Raw genomic sequence first — 9748 nt, forward strand, 5'->3', positions numbered from 1 at the left:
ACATAAGTTAACTGTGATACATAAGTTAACTGTGATACATAAGTTAAAGCACTCAGGAGTATAATATTTTATTTGAAATCAAATTGGAAATAAGGTAGATTATTTCACATTTTGTGATCACCTTTTAAGAACTTAAACCCAAATTTTGTGTCTATCTTACTAGATAATATTCCCTTATGTAGACTGTTAACTCTTAGTAACTAGAGACCAGATCCAGCAACACTGTGGCAGCACAGCAGCTCTGCCTGATCTTACTGAAGATGGTCAATGCTGACAAGTTTTTCCCTCTCTAATCCCCCAGTATCACCCAATAGTCCTAGTATGTGCTGATTTAGGTTATCTGCTTTCATTGTTTCATTATTCACCTGCCAAATAAGAGGAAAAACAATAAACCCCTCATTTTCTCTCAAAAAGAAAGCTTTAGTTGTCATATCAGAGGATGCCTTTCCCACAGTGCCTCATGCACAAACAGATCACAGATCTGGGTATCAGTGAGACAAAGCTGTCAAGGGAAATCATGTCCATAAACACAGGGAAATTTGTTTTAGAAACCCATTTTAAATCAAAAAAAAGCAGAGCAAACAACGTACTCAATGCACTTCAAGCTTTTCTTAACATCCCCAGTCAAGCCCTGGATGACTCCCCAGGTTACAACTAGTTTAAGTCTGCTCCACAATCCTGAAACTTTAACATTTTAATTGGGCAAAATTTGATCCCAGAGAAGCTAAACCCTAGGCTATCAGAAACGTCTAGGTAAGAGCCAAATATTGAAAATCTTTATGTACACATTAATCCTTTTTTTGTACAGCACATAGGACTAAGAAATGGATTTCTTTCAGAAGAAAACAAGAGAGCAGCACCCCCTAGTTCTTAGTTAAATATTAGATGAAATTGCTGAAATGCAAAATTTATGACATGCATTCAATAAAGGGCTCAGACTGGTTTTCTAACTGCTTTGTTACTTCTTTCCAATCCACAAAAAATTATACAGTGAGGGCTAAACTTCCACTTCCTTGGGGTTTTATTTCTGCTTCTCTTCAAGTGACGGGTAAAATTTTGATAAATTTGAACAACGTAGAATCAAGGCTGGAAAACCTGATAAAAAGTCTACTGAAAATTCCCATCAGTCCCTGTAGACTTTACAGCAGGATCCCAGCTGAGTGTGAATTTGGAGCAGCTCATTGGGGTTGTTTAGAATAACCCAAACCAAGCCTGTGACTGTCACTTAAGCCTGTTTTATAAAGTGGCAGGAAATAAAGACACTGTTGATGGGTAAAACTCAGAAAATTGCTGAAAACCCTCCAAATCTCTTTGGAGATCCATCCCCACAAGTGATGATAAAATGCCAGTGAGCAGGGCCAGCCCTCACCAACTGGTTATTGACTGTTTGCCAGAGGGAAGGTTGGGAACACTGGGATTGCCAATAACCAGAAGCTGAAAATCCGGAGAGGTCAGTTCCTCCCTCACATCCCAAGGCTTGGATGGTGACTTCTGATCCTCGCTGAGAACATGCTAAAATTCATATAAATTAGGGCTATTTTTAATGTAGTTAAATAGCTGTTTTAATGCCTAGACACTAACCTATCTGAGGATATCCTAAGCTCTACCAAACAGGATGCAGTTGCTGTATAAAAGCCATCCAGGCAGGACATTAAAGTCATGCTGCTGCCATCTACACATAGTCATGAAAGATACTTTTATGAGAGTTCCACATCCAGCTCAGTTAGCATATTCCCACTCCACCTAGACTGTACATTCCAGGAATGCTTCAAGCCCAATCTCAGCTGTCCAATAACATTTATCTTTCATTTTAACACTTTTTATCCATTTATGTCATTATATGTCTTATAAAGGAAGCCCGTTTGTCCTTATCGTTTCATAGATAGGGACAAAGTGATTTATTCAAGGTTTCAAAACACTGCAGTGGAAGAACCAGCAATAAATGCAATCAGAGTTTCCTGACTCAGTGCCCTTTTGCTGAACCACACTCTGCTGGTTTAACTTTCCCTACCATCTGCAAGGACATACAATAGTCTGGTTATCAGCCCCCCACTATCTATAACAACACACACCATAATGTAGTGCTTGGCTCCTCCAAGACATGACAGACTGCTAAATCTGTCATTAATACTAAGATATAATTATTAGATATAATTATTACCTAATTTTCTGATTTTGCTTACTGTTGACCTAACTGGACAGTAAGAACAGAGGGATGGGGAGATGATACTAATTGTTCATTATTAAACCATTTTACTAAAGACTTCACCTTATTAAGGGTATAGAGATTTTGACCTATACAGTGCTAATAGTATTCTTCTGGTTTTTCTATGAAAAGGACCCTTCTTAAAGTGGGAGCATCTTCTATTTCAGTCCAAATTATCAGTCTGGGTTGTATGCTCTTCTTACATACACTTCAGGTATCTCTTTTCTGTATTTACAGGACACTATGAACAGTTGTCACTGTGACAACTCAGTGGAGACCTTTTATCCATACAAGTGGTTTGCTCATCCTGCCCTTGAGCTGGTATCACTTCTCCCATGGTCACAATCTACCACAGCACAGGGGATGTTAATCATGAGCTTATTCCACAGGAACAAGTTCTGACTAAGCCCTTAGGCCTCCAGCTTTTCCTAAGGGATAAAGAATACAACACTGAGGGCTGTGGTTAATAGAAGGTGAGCAAAATGCTTCCCAGGTCAGCTTGAAATCAAATGTATTGAGGGAAATGTGTTCTCCCAAAATATTCAGAATGTTTTCAGTGCTTCCTTATATAATGATGGCAGCATGCAAGGAGCTTCCTTGGCAATCACAGAACAGAAATCTTTGGTTTGGGAAGCTGACAGATCTTACACCTTGGAGATGACTATCATTTTACCCTGGCAGCCTCTTGTTCCAGGCTGCCTCGTTTGGCATGGCTTCCCATCACCATCATGCACTGGTAGACACTGTGCATCACATTTTTCAGGCAGGCTGCTGTGATGAAAAGCCTTTTCTACACAGTGATTCTGGCTGGTCTCCTTTAGCCTGGGGTAATCCTAACAAATGAAGTGCTGCAGTCAGGAGTGAATGTCAGCATACACACATTTAGAAAGGGTAACTACTGCTGAAGATAACATGGAAATAATACAGCAAAGTCAGTATCTAAGTACAGTGATGCCTCCAGAATGGACTCCTGTAACTGCACAGAGTCACATACACAAAGCCTGCCCCAACCTTCTATTAATTAGCTTTTGTTTTCACCTAGTTTTGCCATTGTGCCAATGAGAACACACGTGAATAGATACAGACAGGTTTAAGATCTCCTGGTTTTCCCATGATTCTGATGACAGGGAGGGTAGTGGAGTTTAAGAAATCACAGAGTCATCACACGAAAGGATGAAGGTTCTTTGACCTGAATATTTTTGATCTTGTGAACAGGAGGGTGGTTTGAACTGAAAACTAAGGTGTAGGTGACTATGGAAGGTATTAGTAGAGGGGAAAAGAAAATCTGCTGCTTGGGATCCATGTACTAGATTTGTGCTGTGCAATCAACTGGAGAAATCCAGATTTCTATTACACTGTATAAATGAAGACAACTTTTCCTGGGCAAATCTGGCCTGGCCTTCTGCAGGCATGGAATACCTTGCAGCAGCAAGAGGAGAACTATAGAAAAGTCCAGTGAATAAAAAATAAGAGTTTATGAGATACCCATCACCACAAGAATTGTCTGTGATTGCACGTGGGACAGAGGATTTGGGCAAGCTTCAAAACGGGGCAAGTTTGGGACAACTTGGATATTACCATTCTGTCCTCTGGGGAGCAATGGCAGTTCCACACAAGTTGGTTGCCTAAGAGGAAGATTCTCTTCTGTGAGCCCTCAAGATCAAAGTGAAAAAAAACCCCTCACTATGATTGTCTTGCAAATTTTCCAGCAGGTACTCCGAAAAATATTCTCACTGCCCTAGAGGCAGGTTCTTAATTTACTTCCTGCCCTGCACCGTGTCTCAATCTTGCTTGTGTTTTTCTCTTTATTTTGAGGGTAGGGGACTGGGTTTTTATGGTGGCCATGTTAATCGTATCCCTGGTGGTCACAAAGGAGTTTAATAAAAGGGGTGGGTGGCTGGGTTAATTATTTTTTCCATCTGTCTTAGGAGAAGAGTGTTTTAAATAAATACAGCTCTGGTGGAGCAGAGGGGTTGCAAGGGTAACGTTTTTTGTTTCCCTTCCTTTGTCACTCCACCACCCTCCTTCCCCAGCCCCCAGTTTATTTCCTGCTGTGGAGACAAGTGACTTAATAAACTATTATTTATTTGTTAAAGATGTCTCTTTGCAGCACTAGCTTTCCTGCTGGGGAGATGAGTGTCTATAAAATATTTCCAAAGGTACCTCCTTTAAAGATTTAGTGGGTTTCCCAATAGCACACTCCAAATCCTGCTGCTGTAAAAGTTGGTGGCTGTTTATTTTTCAACATGTGTAAGAGCCTGAGTGATGGAGCAAGAGGAAAGGTTTGTTCTTCCACAACCTTTTTTTTTTTAATCTGCTTCTGCTTTGAGCCTCAGTTCTGTACAGCAGGAGCAAACTGCCAAGCCAGCACTGAGCCCTATTTTGTTTAACAAGGCTCTGGTTTAGCTCAACTTTATACCATACAGATTTGCTAAGCAGGATTGAGACCTTCATTTTAAACAACTCTGTGCAACAGTTGCTGTGCAGGGAGTCTTGAAGTTAAAGCTCTGGGCTTGAAGGTGTTGGGCCACTGATCTCAGTATCACATGGGCCAACTCAGGTTTATTAATGTTTCAAGACAAGTTATCATTTTTTTACTACCCCAACATCTTTAGAGGAGATGGTAAATAAAATCCTGCTGCTCAGTATGGACTTTTTAACCACTGACACATTGATTCATTTTTTTAAAAGTAGGCATTAATTTCTATTTTCTGCTCAAAATTCAGTCTACAATGCTAAGTGCTGTGTCCAGCACCTTTCTGCTTTCTTCATACAGGTCAATACAGTTTACTGCATAAATACTGCATACCAATAGTAAATACCCTCACAAATGGTGCACAGTCTCTTCTTCTCCAATACTATAGAATTAGGAATTACTGCTGCAGTAATTATTCAATATGTGTAACACAACCTCAGTAAGAGAATACAGCATTACAGCCTGGTGGCCCAGACAAGCTTAACATTCCAACCTGAAGAGCAATCAATCTGTCCAACATCCTGTCATTTGCTTCTCATAACCTCACTGTGTGGCACCAATCCCAAAGCCACAGGTGAAACCCCACCTTTGGGTCCAGTCCTCCCTTGAAGAAACCCTTAAAGTTGATAGATTGGAGGTGTGGGGTTTAAACAGATTCCCAAATTGGTGTTTACCTGGAAGAAGGGCACATGAGCCTCCAAGTGTATCAGTCTTCCCAGAGGTGATGCCAGTCCAGTTGTTCTCAGGACAACACCAACCAACCCAGTGCCTCTTTCAGAGGAGAACTCCTGCCCACACAGGGTTTTGGGCCAAGTTCTGGTTGTTCAATGCTGGTGTTGGCCCTGGCACAACCATTCACCTGGAGTCTGGCATATTTAGGAGCCAGTTTCCTACCGGAAGCAGGGGAGTGCTCAGGAACCTTCCAAAAGTCGGGAGCTCTGTGGTTCTCTGCTTCCCCCAGGTGGAGGTACCTGTGGTAGCAGTTGGCTGTGGGACTGGCACGGGATCTGCACAGGGCACGTGGGGCTGGAGCGGGGCCAGGGAAGGGTTTGCTGTGCTGCCCAGTGGCTGCCTCGGCAAAGGGGAGGATAAATCACTGGGGAGTCCCCGAGACAAACTGGGTGGGAGGAGGAGGAGGCTGCTGAACACAAGACAAGGCTACTGGTAGAAACAAGGAAGGAGGAATTCCTGGGTTGGGCAGTACACAGAGTGAGACTGAGATGACTGAGGTGTGTGACTACCTGTCCACTGCTCTGCTGCATGTGAGACTCTGCCTGAAGTCTTCACTGACCAGAAATCACATCTCATCATGGGGTGGGCTCAGCATTCATTCTGTGTATGTGCACTTTCAGAATATTTGTGTTCTCCTTAGATGAACTAACAGGGAAGGTAGAGGGAAGCACTAAGAAGATCTGAAACATCAGGAAAAAGATGCAGATGCTGACTTTAGTACTTTTAAGGCTGCCCTTACAGCGTTTGAGACAAGTTGGACTCCCATCTCACATCACCAGATGAGAAAACTGGATTGCCTTGAGCCACAGGCCCTCATGCCCACAGCAGGCAGGTCACTCCAAATGTATCTGTTTGGGAGATTCTTTCTTCCCAATTATGAAAAGGTGAGGAGGTGTTGCTTCTCTGCTAGATACAAAGGGAAGGAAAGGGCCTGGAGGGGGGGTAGAAGATACTTCAGAAGTGGAACTACTGAAAAGTTGCTGTGTAATCCACTGGGGAAGTGCAGAGCTGAGTCCCACTGATGACTTTGTGACAAACAGAAAGAGCACGGAAAAGAAGGTTTGGAAAATGGTTCTTTTTTGACAACAAGATTGGCTAATCACAGGAGGGCCCTGAACAGAGGTGAACCACGTGCATGACAAGGAATCAGGAGAGTGAATGCTGGAACCATACAGAGCAACTGGCAGCTGTATAAAATAATTATAACCAAGGTTCAGTCCCACAGAGACAATTAGCTATGTGAATACAAACCAGAGCACAGATAACTGAATGGAAAATTAATATTTCATTGCTATATAAGACTGAAAAAAAGCTATGAAAATACACAAAGAGACATCCTATGTACTGTGAATGAAATTATTGTATTATTTGAAACTTTCCAATTACAGCTGCTGCCATTATTCAACATTATAGCTATAGATATATCTGCTTAGAACAGCCTCAACTATATCTGGTTTTACCCTTGTTTCAGACAAAGAACACTAAAATCAAATCCTGGGTCCTGAATCAGAGCATTCTGTGGAATCTGAAATCAGCACCTTCCTTTAGCTTTGACACCACCTTTCTTATTGAGGTCCTCATTGACTTCAGCAGGCTTGCATGTGTAATAAAGCAAACCCTTCAACATTTGGCCCATAGCAGTAGCCATAAATTATTTCTTTGTTTGTTTTTGAGGACCTGATCCTTCATCCATCCACTAATGTTGATAGAGGAATTCTCATTTGACGTCACTGGGGAGGAACAGATCCCAAGGCGTTTGTTCTCAGGCATATCAAAGCAACTATTTTGTATTGAAAGTAAATTAAAATGCAATATTCTTACATTTGCCAGGAGTGTAAATCTCAGCACCACAAATCAAATCTGAACGGCATATCTACCTTACATATTTCAAATGAAACCTGTGACAGCCAGACAAGTTGTTGGATAACTGATCTTTTGGAAAACTTTTCATCAGAAGCAAGATTATTCAAAGGATTACTTCAAGCTACTTTTTAGTGGCTGAAGCACAAAGTGATCTAGATTTAAAGCTTAGGTATAGCAATTTTAATTTGGAGTTTTTCTCTGTATTTTCTCAAGGATGCTTGAGGACAGAATGTCACCCAAATGAGCTACTGCCTACACTAAGCAGAAGGTGACTGGACAATTTATATCTGCACACTTATCAAAAGGAAGGCTGAAGAATCATTTTTATTGGTGAGTCTTGCAACAATGTTACTATGTGGGAAAAGAAGCTCTAAGAGAGAAAAAGAAAAAAAATAATCTTGCATTGTGTCTGATCATATGCAACTTCAGAACAATCATCCAGGATGATTCTTACTGCATCTCTTTTAGGTCATTCCCTTTTTAGTTTAGCAGCACACCCTTTTGTTCAGTTTTGTACAGGGCATTTCTGACCCTATGAATTCAGTATGTAGGGTTACATCCTCATTTTAAGAAGGAATAATTCCTCTGCTTGTCATGCCAGTAGGTAACTTCATTGTCTTATGTGGTTTAGGTATTTTACATGTGGAAATCTTAGAGTGTATATATATTTGTGTGTATACACACACTACATATACATGTAAGAAAAACGAGTTTCTTTCTGTTTTTCTGTGAAGTTTCTTTCTAGGGAAGGCAACTATTTCTAGGTTTTTATAAGCTGATGGAACAGGCTTGTCAAATAGTCTTTATGAGAGAAGAAACAGGAAGATGGCTTGGTTTGCAGACAGAGGGTTATTGGGCAATTATGTTTTTTATAGAGCTGTTGTAGGACAAATCACGGGCCTGCTTTTGCCTTTGATGCTACGAGGCAGACGGCCCAATAAAGATCAGAACAAGGGAGGGCAAAGGGGGTCAGGGACAGAGCCTCCCCTTGGGGTCCCGCTTCTGCCTCTCGGCTCAGAAACCAGACACCCCTTCCAGATGCACCGTAGCTTCGCTGTGACCCTCCTGAGGGGCTGTGCTGGGAAAACTGGGGGTGCTGGGAGTGCTCACCCTGCACAGCCAGTTAGAGCTTTCATGGGTGCTGGTGAGGGCAGCCCTCTGCCATGCCCTCTGTCCGTGTTTGCTCCCAAGTGTGCAAAAAACCATCACTTAAACTACAAAGAAACTTAGTCTGCATGGTAAAACAAATACCTTAGTTGTGCAAGTGGCAAAACTCTGCCTGCATGTGTCCCTTTTTTGATATCTGTTTCCTTTTGTACTGTCTGAACTCATCTCTCAGTCGTTCTCCAACCTTCCATAATTAGGAAGAATTCCCCTCAAGGCAAGTTGTCCTATTGATTTTTATTTTATTTCACCTCCATCTGTAGCAGTTGTACTGGTCCCTGTGAGAGACAGAACCTTGTCTTATATAAACCATGATTTCTTTATCTGTGCCAACTCTTCTCCACATAAACAGTGTTTAGTAGAATGGTGTGTTTATTTTCATGACAAGGAGTCATCATATGCCCATAGAGGGGACACTGGGGAAATCTCACCTCTGAAGTGTTCCTAATCTCCAAACATTTCTGCTGGCATTTAGGGATGTTTCAGTTGGGCAGTTCATTCCAGATAGAGAATAGATAAATAAATTAGAAATAAAAAGTGGTTGCACATTTTACATCATCTTTTCCTCATTATTCATAGCAGCACATGGTACGAACCTGAGCTGCTTCTGTTGTGCTTTATTTTCTTTGGGACACTTTGATGGCATCAGTTAGGTGGAGATCATATCCAACCAAATGCTCTGAATATCTTTGAGAATATCCTGCTTTGCTCTCAGGGAGGTGGTGACTGGGAAAAGTGTCAGAGCACAGAATTGCAAGGGAAGAAGGTCTGTGTCTTCATCACCTGACCAAACTCTAGGAAATAGGTACCTGGAAAACAGGAGATTTCCTGGGAAATACACTGAGCCATAGATCTGTTAGAACAAAATTGTTTCATAGAGTTAAAACTGGCTCTGTTGCTTATGAGATCATTCCTGTGCTGCTGCCTGGCACAAACTTCCAAATCATCTATTTTGGTCACTGTCACCCCTCTTTTCCTCCTAAGGGAAGTGCGTCGTAGCACTGAGTTTGGAGAGACCAGGAAAAGGGGACTGAGGGTGGGACAAATCACAGTCACACAAGTAGGTGCAGTGTACACATGACAGGGAAAATGGAAATACTCAGTGTGCAAATAGCACATTTTGACCCTTGACTTTGCCTGCAAAGAGTATTGACCTCTTTCCATCCTCGGGCTCTCACAAAATTAGCTGCTCAGAATGAACTGAACTTAGCTTTCACACTGCCACTCAATTTTGTATTTAATAAATCCTGTTTTTTACCTTCCTCCCCTCCCAGCATGCCACTGAGCCACTTGATTACCAATGGGAA

The 9748-nt window shown here is 41.8% G+C and overlaps 1 long non-coding RNA gene across 1 annotated transcript in view; it reads left to right on the forward strand.

Moving 5' to 3' along the window:
- Window positions 1-9748, forward strand: part of LOC113974082 — a 36395-nt gene that overhangs the window by 12219 nt on the left and 14428 nt on the right. Inside the window, exon 2 of the long non-coding RNA XR_003536441.1 lies at window positions 7491-7607. This is a non-coding gene — a long non-coding RNA (uncharacterized LOC113974082). The remainder of the gene's footprint in view (window positions 1-7490; window positions 7608-9748) is intronic.

The sequence above is a fragment of the Neopelma chrysocephalum genome, unplaced genomic scaffold (genome assembly GCF_003984885.1).
Source record: "Neopelma chrysocephalum unplaced genomic scaffold, ASM398488v2 Primary Assembly neopelma1_116, whole genome shotgun sequence".
In the NCBI taxonomy this organism is placed as follows: domain Eukaryota; kingdom Metazoa; phylum Chordata; class Aves; order Passeriformes; family Pipridae; genus Neopelma; species Neopelma chrysocephalum.